Below are 27,514 nucleotides of genomic sequence, written 5' to 3' on the forward strand. Positions count from 1 at the left end.
TAGTTGTGTCCTTTTCTATACATTGAATCAAATATTCTATCTTCTTTCTCTGCTCAACTGACTTTTTGAACGTACCAGATAATGCTCGGAAGTGCTCTTCCTTGTCAACCGCAACATCATCGATTTCAATGTGCGACATGTTCTTAACTTCGATTATAACAATGGAGCCTGGACATAAAATTAAAAAATCACATTCCCCTTCCTTATTCGACGAGTTCTTGCACCCTTTGCACGTCTTTTTGTCCCGCAAATGACTCTGATCACACAAACAATATTGGTGGTGCGTGAATTCAAAGTTATGAAGAACGACGATCTTACCGTCCGGTAATTTCTCCAATGCCCTATACACCATAACTTCGGCCTCATAATCAGACTGACGTTTTCGTTGGTCTCTGAAACCACTACTTTCCGGGTACCTGTCTATATACGTCTGTTCTGGAGCTCTTGGCAGCATAGTGGGTCGTTTGTCATCAGAGGTGCAGAACTTGAGGAATATTTCTTGTCCGTTCTTTAAATAGTTGTCCATTGTTCAGCAAATCAAGATATTCTGAGATAAATTAAACTGTTATATAAGTTTAAATTTTTACTTGTCGCAACAACCGGGATAAAGATAATTTTACACAGAATACACTTTAAAGCTATATGTAGTAATCATAATTTGTAAATGAGATGAGGCACCAGGTGTTCAGGATAAAGTACGGGTTTCATTTTGATTAGGAGGACTGGGGAGTTGTGAGGGGTTGAGTATTACGTACATATTATTACCTTAATATTGAAGATAAATGTTGATCTTTAGTAGGAAAATATCGGAAACGCAGCTTAATCTCTGACCGGACTCTGGTACCAAAAAAATAATATCCTGTCAATTATTGCGAGCAATGTAGTTCATTTTTTGATAAGATTGGACTACTGATGTGTGATCTGGATTATTTTAAATTATTGTTTAGGATGAAGAATGAGGAGCCGTATAATAGGGATGACTATTAGTCTAAATTCAAGACTTATATTGGAATATCAACTTCAAGATCTTGTAAAACAGTCAAGTGCTAGTAAACATACATATTCTTACCTTGATATTCAAGGTCGAGGTTGTTCTATTTCTAATTTAGAAAGAAATTGGAATACGCTGCTTGATCGCTGACCGGATTCTGGTACCTAAAATACAACATCTTGTTACTCACTGAGCACTGATACGAGCACTGATACGAGCAGGTTAATCATTTTGTGATTGAATATCATGCAATACAAATGCGAACATAACATAACAGTTTTAACGAGCGGGGGATATATCAGGTCTTCTAACTCGCGGGCTGCGAGGGCGTGCTGGTGCAAATATAGCCCGCTGGTGGATATACTATACATATTGCATGACGTTTTAACTCAGAATTTGACTCAACATATTTGATAACACCTACCAAATTAATATCGACGCTGCGGATAATTAAGTTGGTAAATCAGAGGAACACAATGAAAAAACGAGGGTTTACAAACTAGAGAGAACAGAGGGTTGATCACACGACATTATTAGATTATAGATGTAGAGTAATGTAATGAAATGGATGAGTCACCGATCACGTGGTACTGTCACATGGTGTCACGTGGTACTGTCACGTGGTGTCACGTGGTGCTGTCACATGGTGTCACGTGGTGCGCTGCAATGAGTTTCAGGATATCATGTTACTCTGCAATCTCTGCTAGAATGTGGGTTCTACAAATAGCAGTAGTACTAAAAATTATGTCATCTTTAATCATGTTTTCTCACAACTGATCGTGGCCATGAGTTTATTATTATCAATTATGATGAATTGAAATCTTGCGTGAGTCAGATTGTTATGTACATCCTGAGCTGAGTTAATGCTGTTAAATCCTGTGTAGATGCTGTGTCAGTAGCTGTATCACTGCACGTGTAGCTAATCTACTGTTAAATCCTGTGTAGATGCTGTGTCAGTAGCTGTATCACATGTAGCTAATCTGCTGTTAAATCCTGTGTAGATGCTGTGTCAGTAGCTGTATCACGTGTAGCTAATCTGCTGTTAAATCCTGTGTAGATGCTGTGTCAGTAGCTGTATCACGTGTAGCTAATCTGCTGTTAAATCCTGTGTAGATGCTGTGTCAGTAGCTGTATCACGTGTAGCTAATCTGCTGTTAAATCCTGTGTAGATGCTGTGTCAGTATCTGTATCACGTGTAGCTAATCTGCTGTTAAATCCTGTGTAGATGCTGTGTCAGTATCTGTATCACGTGTAGCTAATCTGCTGTTAAATCCTGTGTAGATGCTGTGTCAGTAGCTGTATCACGTGTAGCTAATCTGCTGTTAAATCCTGTGTAGATGCTGTGTCAGTATCTGTATCACGTGTAGCTAATCTGCTGTTAAATCCTGTGTAGATGCTGTGTCAGTAGCTGTATCACGTGTAGCTAATTTGCTGTTAAATCCTGTGTAGATGCTGTGTCAGTAGCTGTATCACGTGTAGCTAATCTGCTGTTAAATCCTGTGTAGATGCTGTGTCAGTAGCTGTATCACGTGTAGCTAATCTGCTGTTAAATCCTGTGTAGATGCTGTGTCAGTAGCTGTATCACGTGTAGCTAATCTGCTGTTAAATCCTTTGTAGATGCTGTGTCAGTAGCTGTATCACGTGTAGCTAATCTGCTGTTAAATCCTGTGTAGATGCTGAGTCAGTATCTGTATCACGTGTAGCTAATCTGCTGTTAAATCCTGTGTAGATGCTGTGTCAGTAGCTGTATCACGTGTAGCTAATCTGCTGTTAAATCCTGTGTAGATGCTGTGTCAGTAGCTGTATCACGTGTAGCTAATCTGCTGTTAAATCCTGTGTAGATGCTGTGTCATTATCTGTATCACGTGTAGCTAATCTGCTGTTAAATCCTGTGTAGATGCTGTGTCAGTAGCTGTATCACGTGTAGCTAATCTGCTGTTAAATCCTGTGTAGATGCTGTGTCAGTAGCTGTATCACGTGTAGCTAATCTGCTGTTAAATCCTGTGTAGATGCTGTGTCAGTAGCTGTATCACGTGTAGCTAATCTGCTGTTAAATCCTGTGTAGATGCTGTGTCAGTAGCTGTATCACGTGTAGCTAATCTGCTGTTAAATCCTGTGTAGATGCTGTGTCAGTAGCTGTATCACGTGTAGCTAATCTGCTGTTAAATCCTGTGTAGATGCTGTGTCAGTAGCTGTATCACGTGTAACTAATCTGCTGTTAAATCCTGTGTAGATGCTGTGTCAGTAGCTGTATCACGTGTAGCTAATCTGCTGTTAAATCCTGTGTAGATACTGTGTCAGTAGCTGTATCACGTGTAGCTAATCTGCTGTTAAATCCTGTGTAGATGCTGTGTCAGTAGCTGTATCACGTGTAGCTAATCTGCTGTTAAATCCTGTGTGGATGCTGTGTCAGTAGCTGTATCACGTGTAGCTAATCTGCTGCAGCTCATTTAATAGATAACGTATTCTACGTCTGATATTACACCAACCGAACCGTCAGTATTATTATTGCGAAACTCACTCCCCTACGTCATCACTACAAAGGTGAAATATTGATATGAAGAGAATTGTGAAATGAGTGCTTTTGCAGTGCCCAAGATGGCATTAGAGTTTACTTTAAGTTACAATGTTTGCTTATATACAGTGTATAATGTTGTTCTATAATAATACAATGTACATTCATAGTGTAGCCATTTACTTCGTTGGAAATCTCCAATTCTGGACAAGAATGGTATGGCACCTCCCAACAAATATTATATGTTAATTATGCCTCGTTACGTATATCTACATAATGCAAGCGAGATGAATTATGCCTCGTTACGTATATCTACATAATGCAAGCGAGATGAATTATGCCTCGTTACGTATATCTACATAATGCAAGCGAGATGAATTATGCCTCGTTACGTATATCTACATAATACAAGCGAGATGAATTATGCCTCGTTACGTATATCTACATAATGCAAGCGAGATGAATTATGCCTCGTTACGTATATCTACATAATGCAAGCGAGATGAATTATGCCTCGTTACGTATATCTACATAATGCAAGCGAGATGAATTATGCCTCGTTACGTATATCTACATAATGCAAGCGAGATGAATTATGCCTCGTTACGTATATCTACATAATGCAAGCTAGATGAATTATGCCTCGTTACGTATATCTACATAATGCAAGCGAGATGAATTATGCCTCGTTACGTATATCTACATAATGCAAGCTAGATGAATTATGCCTCGTTACGTATATCTACATAATGCAAGCGAGATGAATTATGCCTCGTTAAGTATATCTACATAATGCAAGCGAGATGAATTATGCCTCGTTACGTATATCTACATAATGCAAGCGAGATGAATTATGCCTCGTTACGTATATCTACATAATGCAAGCGAGATGAATTATGCCTCGTTACGTATATCTACATAATGCAAGCGAGATGAATTATGCCTCGTTACGTATATCTACATAATGCAAGCGAGATGAATTATGCCTCGTTACGTTTATCTACATAATGCAAGCGAGATGAATTATGCCTCGTTACGTAAATCTACATAATGCAAGCGAGATGAATTATGCCTCGTTACGTATATCTACATAATGCAAGCGAGATGAATTATGCCTCGTTACGTATATCTACATAATGCAAGCGAGATGAATTATGCCTCTTTACGTATATCTACATAATGCAAGCGAGATGAATCATGCCTCGTTACGTAAATCTACATAATGCAAGCGAGATGAATTATGCCTCGTTACGTATATCTACATAATGCAAGCGAGATGAATTATGCCTCGTTACGTATATCTACATAATGCAAGCGAGATGAATTATGCCTCGTTACGTATATCTACATAATGCAAGCGAGATGAATTATGCCTCGTTACGTATACCACATAATGCAAGCGAGATGAATTATGCCTCGTTACGTATATCTACATAATGCAAGCGAGATGAATTATGCCTCGTTAAGTATATCTACATAATGCAAGCGAGATGAATTATGCCTCGTTAAGTATATCTACATAATGCAAGCGAGATGAATTATGTCTCGTTACGTATATCTACATAATGCAAGCGAGATGAATTATGCCTCGTTACGTATATCTACATAATGCAAGCGAGATGAATTATGCCTCGTTACGTATATCTACATAATGCAAGCGAGATGAATTATGCCTCGTTACGTATATCTACATAATGCAAGCGAGATGAATTATGCCTCGTTACGTATATCTACATAATGCAAGCGAGATGAATTATGCCTCGTTACGTATATCTACATAATGCAAGCGAGATGAATTATGTCTCGTTACGTATATCTACATAATGCAAGCGAGATGAATTATGCCTCGTTACGTATATCTACATAATGCAAGCGAGATGAATTATGCCTCGTTACGTATATCTACATAATGCAAGCGAGATGAATTATGCCTCGTTACGTTTATCTACATAATGCAAGCGAGATGAATTATGCCTCGTTACGTAAATCTACATAATGCAAGCGAGATGAATTATGCCTCGTTACGTATATCTACATAATGCAAGCGAGATGAATTATACCTCGTTACGTATATCTACATAATGCAAGCGAGATGAATTATGCCTCTTTACGTATATCTACATAATGCAAGCGAGATGAATCATGCCTCGTTACGTAAATCTACATAATGCAAGCGAGATGAATCATGCCTCGTTACGTATATCTACATAATGCAAGCGAGATGAATTATACCTCGTTACGTATATCTACATAATGCAAGCGAGATGAATTATGCCTCGTTACGTATATCTACATAATGCAAGCGAGATGAATTATGCCTCGTTACGTATACCACATAATGCAAGCGAGATGAATTATGCCTCGTTACGTATATCTACATAATGCAAGCGAGATGAATTATGCCTCGTTAAGTATATCTACATAATGCAAGCGAGATGAATTATGCCTCGTTACGTATATCTACATAATGCAAGCGAGATGAATTATGTCTCGTTACGTATATCTACATAATGCAAGCGAGATGAATTATGCCTCGTTACGTATATCTACATAATGCAAGCGAGATGAATTATGCCTCGTTACGTATATCTACATAATGCAAGCGAGATGAATTATGCCTCGTTACGTATATCTACATAATGCAAGCGAGATGAATTATGCCTCGTTACGTATATCTACATAATGCAAGCGAGATGAATTATGCCTCGTTACGTAAATCTACATAATGCAAGCGAGATGAATTATGCCTCGTTACGTATATCTACATAATGCAAGCGAGATGAATTATACCTCGTTACGTATATCTACATAATGCAAGCGAGATGAATTATGCCTCGTTACGTATATCTACATAATGCAAGCGAGATGAATTATGCCTCGTTACGTATACCACATAATGCAAGCGAGATGAATTATGCCTCGTTACGTATATCTACATAATGCAAGCGAGATGAATTATGCCTCGTTACGTATATCTACATAATGCAAGCGAGATGAATTATGCCTCGTTACGTATATCTACATAATGCAAGCGAGATGAATTATGCTTCGTTACGTATATCTACATAATGCAAGCGAGATGAATTATGCCTCGTTACGTATATCTACATAATGCAAGCGAGATGAATTATGCCTCGTTACGTATATCTACATAATGCAAGCGAGATGAATTATACCTCGTTACGTATATCTACATAATGCAAGCGAGATGAATTATGCCTCGTTACGTATATCTACATAATGCAAGCGAGATGAATTATGCCTCGTTACGTATTTCTACATAATGCAAGCGAGATGAATTATGTCTCGTTACGTATATCTACATAATGCAAGCGAGATGAATTATGCCTCGTTACGTATATCTACATAATGCAAGCGAGATGAATTATGCCTCGTTACGTATATCTACATAATGCAAGCGAGATGAATTATGCCTCGTTACGTAAATCTACATAATGCAAGCGAGATGAATTATGCCTCGTTACGTATATCTACATAATGCAAGCGAGATGAATTATACCTCGTTACGTATATCTACATAATGCAAGCGAGATGAATTATGCCTCGTTACGTATATCTACATAATGCAAGCGAGATGAATTATGCCTCGTTACGTATACCACATAATGCAAGCGAGATGAATTATGCCTCGTTACGTATATCTACATAATGCAAGCGAGATGAATTATGCCTCGTTACGTATATCTACATAATGCAAGCGAGATGAATTATGCCTCGTTACGTATATCTACATAATGCAAGCGAGATGAATTATGCCTCGTTACGTATATCTGCATAATGCAAGCGAGATGAATTATGCTTCGTTACGTATATCTACATAATGCAAGCGAGATGAATTATGCCTCGTTACGTATATCTACATAATGCAAGCGAGATGAATTATGCCTCGTTACGTATATCTACATAATGCAAGCGAGATGAATTATACCTCGTTACGTATATCTACATAATGCAAGCGAGATGAATTATGCCTCGTTACGTATATCTACATAATGCAAGCGAGATGAATTATGCCTCGTTACGTATTTCTACATAATGCAAGCGAGATGAATTATGCCTCGTTACGTATATCTGGGAGCAGGACTATTGAGCGGTGGACTGTTGAGCGTAGGACTGTAGGTCGGTGAAGGTCGGAAGTAGGACTGTAGAGCGGTGTCAAATCGCCAGGGTAGGACTCTAGAGCGGCCGCCCTTATAGATCTCACAACATGAGGACTTTAGAGCGGTACGATCCTAAAATGAGGACTGTAGAGCGGTGGACTGTTGAGCGGTGGACTGTAGGCCGGTGAAGGTCGGAAGTAGGACTGTAGAGCGGCCCTCCCTTATAGATCCCATAACATGAGGACTCTAGAGCGGTACCCTCCTATAACATGAGGACTCTATAGCGGTTGAAAATTTGAAGATTGAACACTCAACGAAGCTAAGTTATACATTGTAACTCGTGATTGATTATGGTCATGACATTCTAGGATGATAACTTTATTAAAGAGTCATGGAGTTAATGAACATTTTCATTCACTTGTTATAAATATTTCATTACTAATATTATAGTGTAACTTAATTCAAGATTATTGGTCGGTCTCAACGTCTTCCAAATGATTGAAATATTCCCCTGCTACTCAAAAATTTAAAACGTGTCTTCGGTATTTTAGTGAACTGTTCGTATCAATGTGATTTCGCTAAGCTGAAGCAGAGTACCGATCAAGTTCGTGCAGATCATTTAGGAATGAGGATCGCATCGCGTGACGCTTTAGCGCCTACTAAGGATATCTCATGTTCATCAATCTGGTGACGGGACTGATTCAGATCAGATCCCATCGCAGTGCGATATCTTGTTAGGATGACCTGGGTACAAGGGGTTTCCACCGCTCGCAGCACTAAACCTGCCCGCTTTCCTCCTCAATCCTGGAACCTCGTCAATCGGACTAATTGCAACCTCAACAAGACGAACAACTACGCAGAGGCCTTCAACAGAAAGTTTGCAGCCATGGTGGGTCACCATCTGGAACTTCCTACAAGCTGTTTACGTGGAACAGTCCACGACGGATGAGATGATACTCAAGGAGAGCTACGGGGACGCTCCTCCTGCTAAACGAGCCCGTCAAATCACGACGGACCGCCGACTAGCCCACCTAGTGGAAACCCCTTGTACCCAGGTCATCCTAACAAGTTATCGCACTGCGATGGGATCTGATCTGAATCAGTCCCGTCACCAGATTGATGAACATGAGATATCCTTAGTAGGCGCTAAAGCGTCACGCGATGCGATCCTCATTCCTAAATGATCTGCACGAACTTGATCGTTACTCTGCTTAGCGAAATCACATTGATACGAACAGTTCACTAAAATACCGAAGACACGTTTTAAATTTTTGAGTAGCAGGGGAATATTTCAATCATTTGGAAGACGTTGAGACCGACCAATAATCTTGAATTAAGTTACACTATAATATTAGTAATGAAATATTTATAACAAGTAAATGAAAATGTTCATTAACTCCATGACTCTTTAATAAAGTTATCATCCTAGAATGTCATGACTATAATCAATCACGAGTTACCATGTATAACTTATCTTCGTTGAGTGTTCAATCTTCAAATTTTCAACCGCTATAGAGTCCTCATGTTATAGGTGGGTACCGCTCTAGAGTCCTCATGTTATGGGATCTATAAGGGAGGGCCGCTCTACAGTCCTACTTCCGACCTTCACCGGCCTACAGTCCACCGCTCAACAGTCCACCGCTCTACAGTCCTCATTTTGGGATCGTACCGCTCTAAAGTCCTCATGTTGTGAGATCTATAAGGGCGGCCGCTCTAGAGTCCTACCCTGGCGATTTGACACCGCTCTACAGTCCTACTTCCGACCTTCACCGACCTACAGTCCTACGCTCAACAGTCCACCGCTCAATAGTCCTACAGCCGTATATCTACATAATGCAAGCGAGATGAATTATGCCTCGTTACGTATATCTACATAATGCAAGCGAGATGAATTATGCCTCGTTACGTATATCTACATAATGCAAGCGAGATGAATTATGCCTCGTTACGTATATCTACATAATGCAAGCGACATGAATTATGCCTCGTTACGTATATCTACATAATGCAAGCGAGATGAATTATGCCTCGTTACGTATATCTACATAATGCAAGCGAGATGAATTATGCCTCGTTACGTATATCTACATAATGCAAGCGAGATGAATTATGCCTCGTTACGTATATCTACATAATGCAAGCGAGATGAATTATGCCTCGTTACGTATATCTACATAATGCAAGCGAGATGAATTATGCCTCGTTACGTATATCTACATAATGCAAGCGAGATGAATTATGCCTCGTTACGTATATCTACATAATGCAAGCGAGATGAATTATGCCTCGTTACGTATATCTACATAATGCAAGCGAGATGAATTATGCAACATGGCAACTCCACATGTAAGATTCATCTCAATTTTGTTTCTTCATCTCAATTTTGTTTGTTCCTAAAATATTAACGATTTGATTGGTCAGGATGGGCCTAAATGGGAAATCTCTTGAAAATAACCAGTACAACGATCTACCATATAGAGTGCAATTACTATACATTTTCAATATCCCTACCTGTACTGTTCTGGAGGGTACCGCGACAATTGACCCCCCGACAATTGACCCCCCGACAATTGACCCCCCGACAATTGACCCCCCGACAATTGACCCCTATGTAATTACACTGGGGTCAATTGTTGCGAAATCTAGGGCTGAGTACGACAATTGACCCCCATGTAATTACACTGGGGTCAATTGATCGGGTTAGGGTCAGGGTCCTGGATCAGGATCCTGGGTCAGGGTCCTGGGTCAGGGTTAGGAATAGGGTTAGGGTTAGGGTCCTGGGTCCTGGGTCAGGGTAAGGGTTAGGGTTAGGGTAAGGGTTAGGGTTAGGGTTGGGGTTAGGTTTGGGGTTGGGGTTCGGTTTGGGTTTGAGGGTTGTGGTTGGGGTTGGGGTGGGGTTGGGGTTGGGGTTGGGGTTGGGTTTGGGGGTTGGGGGTTGGGGTTGGGGTTGGGGTTGGGGTTGGGTTTGGGGGTTGGGGTTGGGGTCGGGGTCAAGGTCAGGGTCAGGGTCAGGGTCAGGGTCAGGGTCAGGGTCAGGGTCAGGGTCAGGGTCAGGGTCAGGGTCAGGGTCAGGGTCAGGGTCAGGGTCAGGGTCAGGGTCAGGGTCAGGGTCAGGGTCAGGGTCAGGGTCAGGGTCAGGGTCAGGGTCAGGGTCAGGGTCAGGGTCAGGGTCAGGGTCAGGGTCAGGGTCAGGGTCAGGGTCAGGGTCAGGGTCAGGGTCAGGGTCAGGGTCAGGGTCAGGGTCAGGGTCAGGGTCAGGGTCAGGGTCAGGGTCAGGGTCAGGGTCAGGGTCAGGGTCAGGGTCAGGGTCAGGGTCAGGGTCAGGGTCAGGGTCAGGGTCAGGGTCAGGGTCAGGGTCAGGGTCAGGGTCAGGGTCAGGGTCAGGGTCAGGGTCAGGGTCAGGGTCAGGGTCAGGGTCAGGGTCAGGGTCAGGGTCAGGGTCAGGGTCAGGGTCAGGGTCAGGGTCAGGGTCAGGGTCAGGGTCAGGGTCAGGGTCAGGGTCAGGGTCAGGGTCAGGGTCAGGGTCAGGGTCAGGGTCAGGGTCAGGGTCAGGGTCAGGGTCAGGGTCAGGGTCAGGGTCAGGGTCAGGGTCAGGGTCAGGGTCAGGGTCAGGGTCAGGGTCAGGGTCAGGGTCAGGGTCAGGGTCAGGGTCAGGGTCAGGGTCAGGGTCAGGGTCAGGGTCAGGGTCAGGGTCAGGGTTCTGGGTCAAGGTCAGCCTGGGGGTCAATTGTCGGGGGGTAAATTGTCAGGGGTCTATTGTCGGGGGGTTAATTGTTGGGGGGTCAATTGTCGGGGGGTCAATTGTCGGGGGGTCAATTGTCGCCCACCCTTCTGTTGAAGCCCTATTTTGCCTTAAAAAGGAATTAAGGAACAATCCAATGACTCTATATGGACACGAAAAAAGCTCGATGTATATGCTACAATTCTCGAAGTATACTGCAATTCTAGGAATTGAAAAAATGTCTGTCCTTTCAGAGCAATTGAACTAACAGTAGCAATACGACGAACACGATAACTGCCTACAAATACACTAATAAACGGTCAATGCCCGGAAATTTCTCACAGTTAGCCAAGGTCGAACACAGCACTAAGCAGGGTGGGGCACAAGGAACGAATAGGGCACAACAATGAGTCTTATCTAAAACAAATAATATGAGAAGGAAGACTATGTCGTCTAAATTCTATAAAACGTTTACAAACCTGATAACTTGGGGTTGAGGAGAGAGTCTTCACAAGATAGATACCAGTTAGAAAGTAGTTGCTCGAATAAGTTGTTGTGATCCTGTACTTCTTATCACTGAAATTCTCCGCGTGAGTTTTTTATTTTACAGCTTTAAATCAGCACGCGGGCAGTCGTATTCTAAAATGGTACTAACTCAGATGTCCCTCTCATAAATCGAGGAATTAATTAACTGGTATTAAGTAGGTAATTAACTAATCAAGAACAGCCCTGTAGCCAAGATAATCTGCCATGGCAGGCGAGTCCGACTGGACAGCTAGGGGCAGGGGACGTAAAGCCGAATGAAAAATTTTGAGAGAATTTCAGAATATTTCCACGTTATCCTGCATTTTCCATGTTATCCTGCATTTTCCACGTTATCCTGCATTTTCCACGTTATCCTGCATTTTCCACGTTATCCTGCATTTTCCACGTTATCCTGCATTTTCCACGTTATCCTGCATTTTCCACGTTATCCTGCATTTTGCCTTAGCTTTTTGAAAAAAAGGCCTCGATTTATGTGAGGGACATCTAAGCCCAGCAGATATTGGTACTGAGGCGTCTAATAAAGGGTGTCAAGAGTCGGAAACTGCCAGCTGTTCTGACATTTATAGACTTTAAGAAGGCTTTCTACAGTGTACATCGTGGGAAAATGCTCAAGATTCTAGATGCTTACGGCATTCCAGTCAAAATCGTACAGCTCATACGGCTCATGTACGAGAAAACGACGGCCAAAGTCCTAATATAACTCCAGACGGAGAGACTGTTGTTCGAGGTACTAGCAGGTGTGTTACAGGGTGATACCTTGGCACCTTACCTTTTTGCAATAGTCATCGACTACTGTATGAGGCAAGCCATAGGTGATGATGCGGAGCGACTTGGACTCACTCTCGAACGTAAAAAAAGCAGAAGAGTTGGGCCCAAGATCATCACCGATGTGGACTTTGCAGATGATATACCACTTATTTCTGAGGACATGGACAAGGCCAACGAGTTCCTCACTTCCTGCTCCGAGTAGAATCGCGGCGGCAGCGAGCGTATGGCTACACTTAAACGAAGGCAAGAGGATGATGATTAATCACTCTACACTCGACTGTCACGTGACTTTTTCAACCCGTTCTCTAGCTGGCCCTGAACGACTATTCGAAACCCTAACCCTCTTATCTGATCCCAACCCTAACCCTAACCCAATCCCTAACAAAAGCATATGCTGAAACCCTAACCGAACGAGAAATTCGACTAACTTCCTTATAGTTATACGCACGGTCATATCACGTGATCAAGACAGTTTTTCGCCAATATCTTGGCAGGGGAGCATTTTAACCCTATGTCATGGGGTGTGATTCTGAATCAACGTCCGAAAATACATCGATTCAAGCTGTTTTCAACTGTCGGGGGCCCTTTAAGAACAATCTCGAAGATCGACTGATTTAGCACACTCAAAGGCAAGACCAAGGTTATGACATTGAAATTTGAATATGGAGGATCGATCTAGCGACCTCTAAAGCATGAGGTGCCCTACAATGTAAGTTACATAGCACAGATAGGGAGATAAGGGTTAGAAAGGGAAAAGCATGGGGTGCCCTACATAGACTGAAGGATATTTGGAAATTCAAACCCTGAAAGAGCCTTAAGATTAGATTGTTCATAGCGGCTTGTGATCAGTATGCAGTACTGCTTTACGGATCAGAAACCTGGAAACTGACGATGGCTCAAGAGAAAAGTTTGGACGGGACATACACAAAGATGCTGCGTATGGCTCTGGGTATCTCAAGGTCAGCAATATAACTTTGTATGGTAGCCTACCAAGGCATCAGTTATTCAATTATGCAATTGACTGACGCCGAGTAGGGTTACGAAGCAAGAGATTAAAATGGCGGGACACTGCTTCAGACATCCTAAGCTACTTGCCAGTGATTTAGTCTTATGGGAACCTATGCATGGTAGAGCACAGCAAGGCCGACCAAGACAAAGCTACTTGTCTATGTTACTGAAGGAAGTTGTGACAAACTCTAAAGAGGAACTGCGAACCCTGATGCGGGACAGGAATATATGGATGGGGTTATCTGGCGCTTCGCCAAGTTCCTGCCTTAATCTTATTGCTGGCTACGTGGCTGATCAAGAACCAATAATTGTGGGAGAAAGATTGAGATTTGAGCTGTCTAGATACTGAGTATCTTATCGCTTTAAAATAGCGTGCTGGCAGTCGTATTCTTAAATGGTATTGGCACTTACTTAGAAATAGATGTCCCTAAAATTAATCAGCATATTTATTAATTAAAAAGTAATATAAAAGAAAGATTAAGTTGTTTTGTAAAACATTCACAAACCTGATATTTGATAACCTGGGGTAGGACGAAGTATTCACGACGAAGGTCAAGATAGATTAGTTAGGAATAAGGAAACAGGTTTCTTCTCAAAATCGTTTTTCAAAGTTTCTTGAAACTCAGTCACTGAAAACATTTTCAATCAAAAACCATTGAAAAAGGTGTACCAGAAGTTATACTTATAACATGTAAAATCCGGATTGGAGTATTGTTTATGAGTCGCCTGGTTGCGACTAATTGTATAAATTTGTATTGATCCCGTTTGAAGTTATAACGGCTGTACATGTAAAGTGTAAGTGTCCCAGCGGGGGGGGGGGGGGGGGGGTGCAGGTACTTTTTTGATGGAACATATGCTGACTTTTCGAAATGTCTGAAAATAACCACCCACCCACCTCCTTCACGAATGGAATAACAAAAAAAGTACCACGGTACTTTTCGAAATTGTAACGAATGACCCCCACCCCTCCTTTTTTTTCCAAAAAATTCCTGTTCATCAGTTTTCCTAAACTGAAGATGTTCTGACACCTCGATGTGACTAGTGAGCAGGGTTGCCGGCATTTTTGAGAGTCATTTTTAAGGTTTTTTCACGTCTTTTAAGGCCCTTTTTGACCCATTTTTAAGGTCCAAAACAGTTAAATTCAAGGTTTTTGAAGGTCCACAGTGCGAAAGTTTGGACAAACGTAATGCAATAAAGTGCAAATTTAAGGTTTTTTTAAGGTTTTCCGCTACAGAAATTGCAATCATATCTAAAGGGGGAAGGTATAATTTCAGAAAAAACTCAATTAGATCTACACCGACCTAGGTATAATTTCAGAAAAACCCAATTAGATCTACAAAAAGCTAGGTATAATTTCAGAAAAACCCAATTAGATCTACACCGAGCTTGGTATAATTTCAGAAAACCCCAATTAGATCTACAACAAGCTAGGTATAATTTTAGAGAAACCCAATTAGATCTTCAACAAGCTAGGTATAATTTCAGAAAAACCCAATTAGATCTACAACAAGCTAGGTATAATTTCAGAAAAACCCAATTAGATCTACAACAAGCTAGGTATGATTTCAGAAAAACCCAATTAGATCTACACCGAGCTAGGTATGATTTCAGAAAAACCCGATTAGATCTACAACAAGCTAGGTATAATTTCAGAAAAACCCAATTAGATCTACAACAAGCTAGGTATAATTTCAGAAAAACCCAATTAGATTTACAACAAGCTAGGTATAATTTCAGAAAACCCAATTAGATCTACGCCGAGCTAGGTATAATTTCAGAAAAACCCGATTAGATCTACAACAAGCTAGGTATAATTTCAGAAAAACCCAATTAGATCTACAACAAGCTAGGTATAATATCAGAAAAACCCAATTAGATTTACACCGAGCTAGGTATAATTTCAGAAAAACCCAATTAGATCTACAACAAGCTAGGTATAATTTCAGAAACCCCCGATTCTAACATTTTGGTAATGAAAAAGTACCATGTACTTTTATAATCATGTTTTGGGGTACCCCTTCTTTTTTTGGGACAAAAAAAGTACCATGATACTTTTCGAAAATTTCATAAAACACCCACCCACCCCTCGGGTACTTTTAGGGTTATGTTCCATCAAAAAAGTACCTGCACCCCCCCCCCCCCCCCCCCCCCCCCCCCCCCCCCCCCCCGGCCCCAGGCCCCCCCAAATTTTCCACAAACACATAATTTCGGGGGAAAGTTTTTTGGGGAAAAATTTTATGTAGAGATGAGGGGGGTTATTAAAATCACATTTCCATACACCATAATAACCCAATTTAAATTTTTAAAATTGTTGTATGGTAATTTTTTATGTGTAAAGTTTTTTTTAAAAGAAAAGAAAAGTAAAAGTAGGGTTTTTGGGAAAAGGGTAGGGGGGGTGTGTTTTGGGTTTTTTATAACTTAAAAAATTTTTTTATTAGTTGAGAAGTTATTGTTGAAAAAGATGGTGTTAAAAAGTAAAAATTTTTGGAGGTTTTTTGACTTAAAAACCGAGGGGTGAGTTTTAAAAAATAAAGTAAAGAGGAAAAAAAATTTTGGTGTAGAAATTTTATTGGTAGGGTTAAATGGTACGGACTTTGGGGTGGGTCGATAGGGGTTAAGTGAGGTAAGGTAAGTGATGTGTAAATGGGTTAAATAGGGGTATTAAATTTAAAATAATATAAATTTTTCAGGGTAGGGTTTGTGAGGGGAAGGAATTTTAGCCCTGTATTTTGAGGTAATGGGGGTTTGGGGGTTGGGTTTTGTTTTTTTTTTGTGTTAGGGGTTTTGGGGTTAAGGGGTTTTTTGGGGAAAAAAAATTTTAAAAAAATTTTGGGAATTTAGTGTATTTTGGGGGTGTGTGGTTGAAATTTGGGAAAAGGGTTTCCCCTTTTTTGGGTTTTTTTTTTTTGTTTTTTGGGTTTTTGGTTGTTTTTTTTGTATCCCAAGGGTTTTTATGGATAATTTTTTTTTAAAAAATTTAAAAATAATTTTTTGATTATGAAATTGGGGTTTGGCGAAATTTGGAGTGTGTTTTTTGGGGAATAAATGGTATATAATTTTTTAGGGTAATTAAATAGTTTGTGAAATGGGTATTGAAATGTAAATTTTATTTATTGGTGAGAAAATTTTTTGGGGGGTGATTTTTAAAGTTTTATAAGTGGGAAAGTCTTATATAGAAGTATGAGAGAAGTTATGTTTTTTGTTTTAGTTTGTTGTTATATTTTTGTAAAAGTGTTGTTTAAATTTGGGGAGTGGTATGTGTTTATTTTTCTAATAAAGGTTTAAAAATATAAACTCATATAAAAAATAATTACTCATATCTCTATCCTTAAAATATATACTCAAATTTAAAAATTTTTTATACTTAACTATATTTTCAAATTTTAACTAAAATACTAACTATAAACCCAAAATTTTAAAAAACTATAAAATTATCAAATTCTCAAAACCTTTAAAAAAAAAAATTTTAAATCTAATTTTTTAATAAAATTAAATTTTTAATATTTTTAAACCCCCTATAAAAATTAAATATAATTTAATCAAATCTTATATTTTATTCAAAAAAATAATATAAAAAAATAAAAAATTATAAAAATATTAAATTAAAAAAAATTCTCGATTAACTATTTTTAAAAATACTATAAAATATAATATATAAAAAAAACTATATATACTCATATATACTATCTCTATAATTAATTTTTCAATACATTTTATTTAAAAATTATAAAAAATTTTACTAATAATATTCTAATAACTAAAATTATTTTATTTCAAATTTATTAAATATTTTACTAAAATATACACCTTTTTTTTTTAAAACTATATATTATAATTTTATAAACATATATTATTTCAATATATTTATGTACTAACACATTTAAAATATATAAAAAATTTTTAATATAATTAAATTTTTATAATTATTTAAATTTTCAATAATCTAATTTTAAAATTTAATTAAAATATCTTAATTTTAATAATTTTTATTTAATCTATATTTCAAAAAATTTATTTTAAACAACCTTTTATATATATTAATAATTTATATTTTTATATTTTAAAATTTACTATAACTACTTTTAAAATTTTTTAAATAATATAATTTTTATATAATTATATTTTTATAAACTCAATAGATATTAATATCTACTCTATATTTTATAAAATTACCAAATTATTGTTAATAATATTATAATTTTCACTATATTTTACTTTTATTTTATTTTTTATTTTTTTTTTTTAAAAACATATTAAATAATTATTATAATTTATCTATTTTTTTAAATATATATATTATTTATTACTATATATTTTTTAATAAATATACTTTAATAAATTTTTTATAATATTATTTTATAATTATATTATAATAATAAAATTTTAATTTTAATATTAATTATATTAAAAAATTTTTTAAAAAAATTTAATAATTTATATTATTTTTATATTTTATATATATAAATTTTTTATTTTTAATTTTTTATTAATTTTATTATCAAAAAACTATAATACTAATTATATTATTTAAATTTAAAAATTAACTTATAACCATTATGGAACCCCCCCCCTTATATTTAATTAAAGGAAAAATTTATTATTTATTTAATAAAAATATTAGACATTATAAACCCTCTTTTTCTAACACATTCTTAGATCAATGTTAAAGGGGGGCCTTTAGCTCATTTCTAGTTCTGCGCTTTCAGGGGGACTGCCTACTGGGGGTTGTTTTCATTTTTATTCAGGGGCCTATCTGGGTGTTGTTTTTCCCCTTGCAGGACTATCTGGGGTTCTTTTACACTTCATCCCTTTTGTCTGTTTACACTTGAGGTGCATATCTGGGGTTTGTTTACTTTTTACTTGCATGCACTTCCCGGGGTCGTTACCTTGCATGCACTACTGGGGTCTTTTTACACTTGCAGGGGCACTATGGGGGCTGTTTCATTTTACTTGCCCCCAATCTTTAAATCCGAACCATCCCGCAACTACAATGGGCAGGCCAATCCACCATCCATGAGGCCTTTCCCCTTTACATGGAAGCGATGATGTCGACTTTAAAGTGGAGATAATGAAACTGAAGCGCTTTTTTCCTGCGAAATTATGGCTGAAGGTTTAAATTGTTTTTTTTGCTTTTTTGAAATGCGAATTTTTGCTTTTATTCATTTATTCAAGTTTAAACCTCCTTTCCTGCATCATTTTTACACAGGCCGGAGTGCACCTAATCTTCACAATCACGATTCATGCTGTTTCATCTTTACACCTTCGTCGTTTTTCAATTGAGAGGAATAAATGTTACGAAGGGCACTTATTCTATACTATTTTACAGTCGATCCCAGCTTTTTAAATTTTGGAAATTTAAAAAGATGTGCAATGTGTCGAATGTTTCTCTACACCTTGAAATTGAGCAGGCAAGCATGATGTCAGATGATGTGCAATGTGTATAAACACAGTTTGGTTAGCATTATGTTGGGTTTTGATAGATACCAACTTTACTATCAAGTTTTTGATTTATCAGTTATTACAGGCAATTGTTTCCCAAGAGATAATGATTAAGTGTTCATGGAAATTACAATTTTTTAATAAGAATAATTTGTAAGATGACAGATTTATTCCAAAGTTAATATTACACAGAAAATGAATCGTGTTTGAATGAAATATAAGGAAAATGTCCTGCTTTATTATGGGTGTTAAGGTTGTTCATACTTTAGGTAGGCTAGTGGTAGGATATTTAGGCCAGTGGTAGGATAGCAGCCTGTAAAATGTTCGGGACATAATTATAAATATCATGGTTACCATGGTTATAATGTTACCATGGTTATAATGGTTACCATGGTTATAATGGTTACCATGGGTTATAATGGTTTACCATGGTTATAATGGTTACCATGGTTAGAATGGTTACCATGGTTATAATGGTTACCATGGTTATAATGGTTACCATGGTTATAATGGTTACCATGGTTATCATGATGGTTACCATGGTTATGGTTATGATGGTCGGGATGTGGTGAACATGGCTATTTATTTGTGGACAGCCTTACGATACTATAAAGGGTTCGTTCACATATTACATAATCAATTTTTGAACAAATCCCCCCCCCCCCCCACCCCCCCTTCCGTAATCAGTTTTACACGTAATCATTTGGAGACCCCCCTCCCGCTCGGTTGATCACGTAATAATATGTGAACGTCCCCAAATTGTAATTGTGCCTCGTCACAACTTGTATAAGATTGATGAAATCTCAAAAAATTATCAATGCAGAATCTTTTTTAGTTCACATAGGCAAATCTTTATAACACACATAACCCCGGCATGCGCAGGGATTATATTTCAATTTTTCCCGCGACGCGCGGGAAAAATTTATAATAATTTCGAGTGCGAAGCACGAGGGATTATTATGAAAATAACCCCGACGTGCTTTAGCACGAGGGGTCATTTTAATATAACTTAAGCGTGCCGGTGTTATGTGTTATAAACCCCTCCGGGTTAGTGCTAGGACCAACAAATTTGACATTTTACTTTTAATTCTAGCTATATGAGATCAGTATGGAAAATATGAAATGGAATTGGGGACTACCAAATAAATACAACTAAGGTACTATGAGTATGACATTTGAAATTGGCGTTATATCTAAACATTATTCGTCAGTCAGAACGTTGGTCGTTGAATGAATATGAATATCGATAAGGGGCGTCGAGTTAAGCCTGGCAAGCGATAAAAGGTGGAACTAATAATGATATCGTGTCATCAAGTTCATAAAAGTAGACGACTATAATACATGGCTTATATCATTATCAAACACGACAAAATTAACCGCACAAAATCAAATGTAACCGTCTAGACAAGTTCTGGAACTGGTCCAATTAATGTAAGAGTTTAAGTAATGTATAAGCAGTGTGCTGGAGTTTTGCCAGCGCCTGCAATTAGACCGATACGATCGAGTGTATTTATAGTTCTTACGTTAAGCCATAGGTCACGTGACATTTTTTACAATGCGCGTCGTAGTAGTTAGTCACGTGATACACGTCATCAAAACACGTAACAGTGCGCGGTTGAAATTCTCATGGAATATCAAAACAAAACAAATCTTGTTGAGCCAAATTAGCGGGGCGGGATTATAGAAGCTGTGCCGGGGTTATTTATTCAGCGGGAAAAAACTAACAGCGGGAGCCGGGATTATCAGAATCTATTTAGCGGGAGCCGGGATTATCAGAATCTTATTCTAACCCGGAGGGGTTTATAATATACAGATATTTTTATTTAAATTGGTTTTTAATAGAGTAACATGTGATGAATATTTAAGCGTTTTGTTGTTACATTTAAGTTGTCTTTAAAGTGATTTGATTATTATTGCCCCGATGAAATGACTTTCGTTTTATTTTTGATCAGTTTGCTTTTAAAGTGATTTACATGATTCGCCCTCGTGTCTACCCTTTTAAGAAAGTACCGCCCTTGTGTCCGGTTCCCATGAGAATATATAGAAAGAAATTATTCCTTGGATTCCACATTGATCAGGTCCTGGTACTTTATATCTGCAGACGCAGGCCAGGAGGGATCCTGGGAAGTAGGATCCAGATACCAGAGGAATATCTTCATGGACCGAGGAAATTAATTAGGTCTTCATTGATTTCTTCATAACTCTGTAACTCGTCACTGACAGGATCAGGATTGATGACTGATGGGGTCGAATGATAACTTCATAGCTCGTCACTGACAGTGACAGGGACAGCGTTGATGGGGTCGAATAGTTACTTCATAGCTCGTCACTAACTGGATCAGCATTACATGACTAACGAGGTCTCTTACTATTACACCAAGACAAAGGTCAGTAAATAACTATTAATATCGAAGAAATTAGCTAACAAATTATCGAGGACAAATCGGTGACCGACAACTGGGAACCTCTCATTCCGGGCTCCCACAGCTGGTATCAAATCACATGGTCCAATCAGTGACGTATCATTTGTGATATGATCCATATTATAACCATCCTAACAGCCGGACAATCAAGATCCTGGGTAGGGTTCACAATTCACATGACAGTTTAGTAAGTAGCTGGGTATTATGAAGTATATTAAGAAGTGTTTGAGCTCTCGGCATGTGTTCACATAACTATCCTCAGTTAATGGTTGTGGTAAATTATTTCGAGAAAACCTACCTTGGGTCAGTAACTGTCGACAGTGAGGAAAGGGTTCCTCCCAAGTTTCCTTTGACGTTCTGGAATCACTATTCCAAGACGTTGGAGGATCCGGAGTTTCCCCGGACCTCTAACATGGGCGAGGGTTTTGCTGCAGGGTTTTTTTATTGCCAAATACTTTGACCATGAGATTGATATTGATATGTATTCTGTATGTAATTATTATGTTGAGTTTGAACTATCATTATCTTGAACAAAATTAGTGCAGAAATATATACTGCACAGCTGTGAAATCAGTGGAGACCTGATTTAAAGTATCTCCAGAGGTTCCCATGGTTGTCCGGGATATGTAATGATTGGTTCCTAGTTGTCGGAGCTGATTGGATTTACCAAGCTTGCATGTTAATTAGTTAACTAGGTAAAATTGACAAGTTCCCAGTTGTCCGTCAGCCATACAAATGCCTTCTTCACAACTATTCAATATTATAATTACTATATTGTATTGGTGATGAGCAGAACAAATAAATTTATTCTGTGGCGTCATATTTCTAAATGACTCAGTCGCAGTGCCTGAACCTTAATATGGGGCCTGACTGTGGCCTCAATGTCGCTATGATATTTTGAGCCCAAGCGTTCTCGAAACTCTTTGAACCAAGCAGGATAATGATATCTTAAAAGTCAGTCAGCGAGTTCGGATGGTATAATCTTGAACCATATTGTTCTGATATCATTCCTTAGAACTTGAGTATCAGTAATTACTATAAGAGTAATTAATCATCATCCAAATAAGACAGCAGCGTTTTTGAGCTTTTTATTTTATTTCAAAAGCATTCCAAGTAATTTATATAAGCGCATAGGCATTACATAGCCATATTGATATATTTATTCTGAATACATTGTAAAAGATTTGATCTCTATTCAGAATTCATGAAGTTTGAAGGAAATTACTGCAATGCGCGCAATTAGGGAGTGTGCTTTCAGTGGAGATATATTTATAACCTGCGCCTATGGAATGATTTGATAGCACTTCTTCTTTTGATTGGTCGGCGTCGACTGTAAGCCTTCCTTGCGGTGGCTTTCACAACGCGTCCCCATTCTCCAACTCCTGCTGCTAGAGAGAGAGACTCCCAAGTTATATACCATAATCATATTATACATAGATATCGACAACAGACTCCGAGAGTCTTGAAGTTCTGTTACCACCGCCCCTGGTGCAACCCCTTACGGGTTAACGATGAGGAGACAGGGACTTCCAGGGACGGTCATGGCCTGCTACATGCAACTCGTAGGAGTATGCAATGTTCCTGTAACGTCACTGTAGACCACTCTTCTGTCGTTGTTTTGAGTGTCCGATCCAAAAACCAAATCCTAGGGTACACGAGACGTGGAAGCCTGTGAGCGTGTTAGAGTCTGTTAAGTGTTAGAGTCCTAGGGCTACACGAGACGTCGTAGCCTGTGAGCGTGTTAAATCCTAGGGTTACACGAGACATGGTAGCCTGTGAGCGTGTAGACCGCTCCTCTATCGTTGTTTTGAGTGTCCGATCCAAAACCAATTCCTAGGGTACACAAGACGTGGAAGCCTGTGAGCGTGTTAGAGTCTGTTAAGTGTTAGAGTCCTAGGGTTACACGAGACGTGGAAGCCTGTGAGCGTGTTAAATCCTAAGGTTACACGAGACTTGGTAGCCTGTGAGCGTGTTAAATCCTGGGGTTACACGAGACGTGGTAGTCTGTGAGCGTGTAGACCGCTCCTCTATCGTTGTTTTGAGTGTCCGATCCAAAACAAAATCCTAGGGTACACGAGGCGTGGTAGCCTGTAAACGTGTAAAATCCTGGGGTTACACGAGACATGGTAGCCTGTGAGCGTGTAGACTGTAGACCGCTTCTCTATCGTTGTTTGAGTGTCCGATCCAAAACCAAATCCTAGGGTACACGAGACGTGGAAGCCTGTGAGCGTGTTAGAGTCTGTTAAGTGAGTCCTAGGGTTACACGAGACGTGGTAGTCTGTGAGCGTGCTAAATCCTGGGGTTACACGAGACATGGTAGCCTGTGAACGTGTCAAATCCTGGGGTTACACGAAACATGGTAGCCTGTGAGCGTGTAGACCGCTCCTCTATCGTTGTTTTCAGTGTCCGATCCAAAACCAAATCCTGGGGTTACACGTCATGTGGGGGCCTGTGAGCGTGTTAGTTTCCTGCGGAAGGTGTTATTTGCCTGTGGGAAAAGCGGTTATGCTGCGGTTCTAAGGTTAGTAGAGGCTATTAGAGCCTTTCCTTGTTGTAGAGATGGCTAGTCCCTTCCTTTACATAGGTTAGAAACACCCATGCACCTCCCGTTCGAGCCACCCACCCCACACCGCGTGGAGGTTCGGTGAGGTTTTTCGTGATAGCACTTAATGCGACACGTGCATTTTTTTGGAAATCGCGCGCGCATACAATCGGACAATTTAGTTGCGTTCTGTTCTCTTTGCTTTCGTTGAAAGTTTTAATCACCAGTCATCAGTCATGCGCAACGTTGAGCCGCGATCTATGATCTACGTTGTATTTTTTTTCAGTGTACAATTGCGAATTAATTTTATCGGTTTTATAGGATGGATACGTTTTCCGGACAAATGTTTTGCTATTCTCAGAACCCAGTTTCATGTTCTGCACTTAATAGTTTACAAAATTAAACTCTATTTTCTGCTATTATAACTGTAAACGAATTATATCAATAGTCAATAGTTTATTAGGCAGACTAGTGGTCCCGTTTTTACTTTTTGACATTCTTCATATTTTGGGGTAATTTTGTTGTTTCCAAACCACGAATGAAAAATATGATTACTATGTTCATTCTGGCGCATTACCATTATTGTATAAAACATTTCGATACAAAAACACTGTAATATTTAGCAATAAATCAAAAAGGAAACACAATTAAATAATAGTAATACTTTGGTTAGTGGGTGAAATTATCTGCAAGTCATAATTACTAGCTTAATATACTTGTACAAATGTCGCCTCAGTGGCGTAATTGGTTGATAGTCTTGGCCCTTTAACCCGGAGGTTGCGAGTTCGAATCCCAGTTGGGTCAAAATTTCGAAAATCGTCAATTATTTCATATGAAATCAATAGCCACACATTAAAGGCTTGTGTATACATGTTTCTGAAAAATAGAACTAGTCACCCACCAACGTTATTACACAGTAATATAAAATTTAATGCCATATAATACGAGCAAAGCTACTCAGTTTACGTAACAAAGGTAACATGTGAGGTGCATCGTCTAATGTTTCACCCTCCCCTGGGAATATAACAACAGAGCAGTAAACACGTGCTCTGGATAACGTTAAGTAAAGTGTAGTCAGGTCCTCCACCTCCACACTGTACCTCCTCACTGTGTACAGTACTATTACAGCTGGCCACTGAGCAGAATAACTAGCCCCACCGTTACACACTGCAATCTTACTATCAGTGTTAACACATCTCATATCAACACTGTCCTTAACTAGTGACCTTACACTACTAGTGACATCAGTAACTATACCTATATCAGAATAATTTAATCCATCCGTAGCACACAATATATCTAATTCATTATTAAATACATGCATAATACTAGTAACATTGTAATCATTAAACACATGCATGACAGGTAATGTACCGTGTATGAAGTGTCCTTGTAATTGTGTAGGTAAAATCATATCTAATACATCAGGTATTTCTGAATATAATTCTCTTAATTGTTCTCGTATTACACGTAGGATGTCAGATAAATCACATGTATTTCTAAGGCTCATTGATAAACGTACCAACTGAGTGGATGATAGTTTGAAAGTTATCATTCTTAGTTTGTCAATTAAGTCCTGTTTACTAAAACTCCAATAACCCTGTGCCATGTCACATGCAACCCTGACAGAGTACTTTAATAATAACAACTTGTCCATCAGCACACTACACTCCTCAGTTTCACTGTAATATAATAACTCCTGTATATCATCAATAAATATGTGACAGTTGGTCACAGCACTGATTGTATCTGTTAAGTTCTGTATATCCCCACTTGTTATCTCTACAATGATAACTTTACACTCACTCTCTGATATTAGAGTAACTAGTTCTGTGACAGTGAGGTCAGACATGCTGGTCTCTTGATATCCTACACTTGCTTTTTCTAATGCACGCTGATAAAGCTGACAGTTATTACCTTCACCGCCGAATTTGAATAACACAACTTTATTGTCCTCATTAAGTTGTACAAGTTTGATTATTCGACCGCAAAGTATCACACTTTTCCCCGCTCCAGCGGGTCCATTAATCCACAACAGATTCTCGCTTGATTCGAACGCTTTACATTGTTCTACTGTCAGGTTCTCCACCTCAACGAAGTTTCTGATAACATCAGGAGCTGTTACAACTCCAGGATTCGGTACACGATTCTTCCCTTTTTTTGGTAAAAATGTAAATTTTCCTGATCTGAGCCGTTCATCAATGTTTAATATGCAGTTTGCTAAACTACATTTCGATTGATCGCAGTTTTTATCGGTAGCCCAGATAGCGAGTAACATATTTCTAACTTTCTGAAAGGCATCATGATTAATTCTTGTATCTTGAGCTATTGTTGCGTTGTTATTCCACCAAAAACCAAAATTTGATAAGTCCTCGTCTGATGAGATGTCAAAACCGAGAGAAATAATTTTGCTCTTCTTCAGGGCTGGTTCCTCTGATGTTCCTGCAGTTATGGGTTCCCTATTATTGTTATCGTTGATCTTGTTACCATCGACAATGTCCTCATGAAATATCACAGTTGATAATTCTGAATCGCTTAGCTGAAGTTTTGTATCTTCACTAGCCTGGAACTGTCCTTTAAATTGATTACTGAAATTAGGATACGCAGTGAACTGCCGGATAGTTATGTCCTTGTCTATACATTGAATCAGAGATTCTATCTTCTTTCTCTGGTCAACCGATTTTGTGAACGTACCAGATAATGCTCGGAAATGATTTTCCTTGTCAACCGCAACATCATCGATTTCAATGTGCGACATGTTCTTAACTTCGATTATAACAATGGAGCCTGGACATAAAATTAAAAAATCACATTCCCCTTCCTTATTCGACGAGTTCTTGCACCCTTTGCACGTCTTTTTGTCCCGCAAATGACTCTGATCACACAAACAATATTGGTGGTGCGTGAATTCAAAGTTATGAAGAACGACGATCATACCGTCCGGTAATTTCTCCAATGCCCTATACACCATAACTTCGGCCTCATAATCAGACTGACGTTTTCGTTGGTCTCTGAAACCACTACTTTCCGGGTACCTGTCTATATACGTCTGATCTGGAGCTCTTGGCAGCATAGTGGGTCGTTTGTCATCAGAGGTGCAGAACTTGAGGAATATTTCTTGTCCGTTCTTTAAATAGTTGTCCATTGTTCAGTAAATCAAGATATTCTGAGATAAATGAAACTGTTATAAGTTTAAAGCTATTTATAGCTTTAAAAAGTATAAGTAGTAATCATAATTTGTAAATGAGATGAGGCACCGCAGGTGTTCAGGATAAAGTACGAGTTTGATTAAGGGGAGTTGTGAGAGGTCGAGTATTACGTACATATTATTACCTTAATATTGAAGATAAATGTTGATCTTTAGTAGGAAAATATCGGAAACGCAGCTTAATCTCTGACCGGACTCTGGTACCTAAAATATAATATCCTGTCAATTATTG

The 27,514-nt window shown here is 38.7% G+C and overlaps 2 long non-coding RNA genes across 2 annotated transcripts in view; both read right to left on the reverse strand.

The window, feature by feature from the left end:
- Window positions 1-1,116: 1,116 nt before the first annotated feature.
- LOC134811829 (uncharacterized) overlaps window positions 1,117-27,514 on the reverse strand; it is a 44,013-nt gene continuing 17,615 nt past the window's right edge. The window contains exon 5 of the long non-coding RNA XR_010159852.1: window positions 1,117-1,155. This is a non-coding gene — a long non-coding RNA (uncharacterized LOC134811829). The remainder of the gene's footprint in view (window positions 1,156-27,514) is intronic.
- LOC134811830 (uncharacterized) lies at window positions 24,484-27,501 on the reverse strand. Its single transcript, XR_010159853.1, has 2 exons — window positions 27,408-27,501; window positions 24,484-27,240 (listed from the first exon to the last, which is right to left on the reverse strand). It is a non-coding gene; the product is annotated as an uncharacterized LOC134811830 (long non-coding RNA).

The sequence above is a fragment of the Bolinopsis microptera genome, chromosome 2 (assembly GCF_026151205.1).
Source record: "Bolinopsis microptera isolate Bmic1 chromosome 2, MBARI_Bmic_1.0, whole genome shotgun sequence".
Lineage (NCBI taxonomy): Eukaryota > Metazoa > Ctenophora > Tentaculata > Lobata > Bolinopsidae > Bolinopsis > Bolinopsis microptera.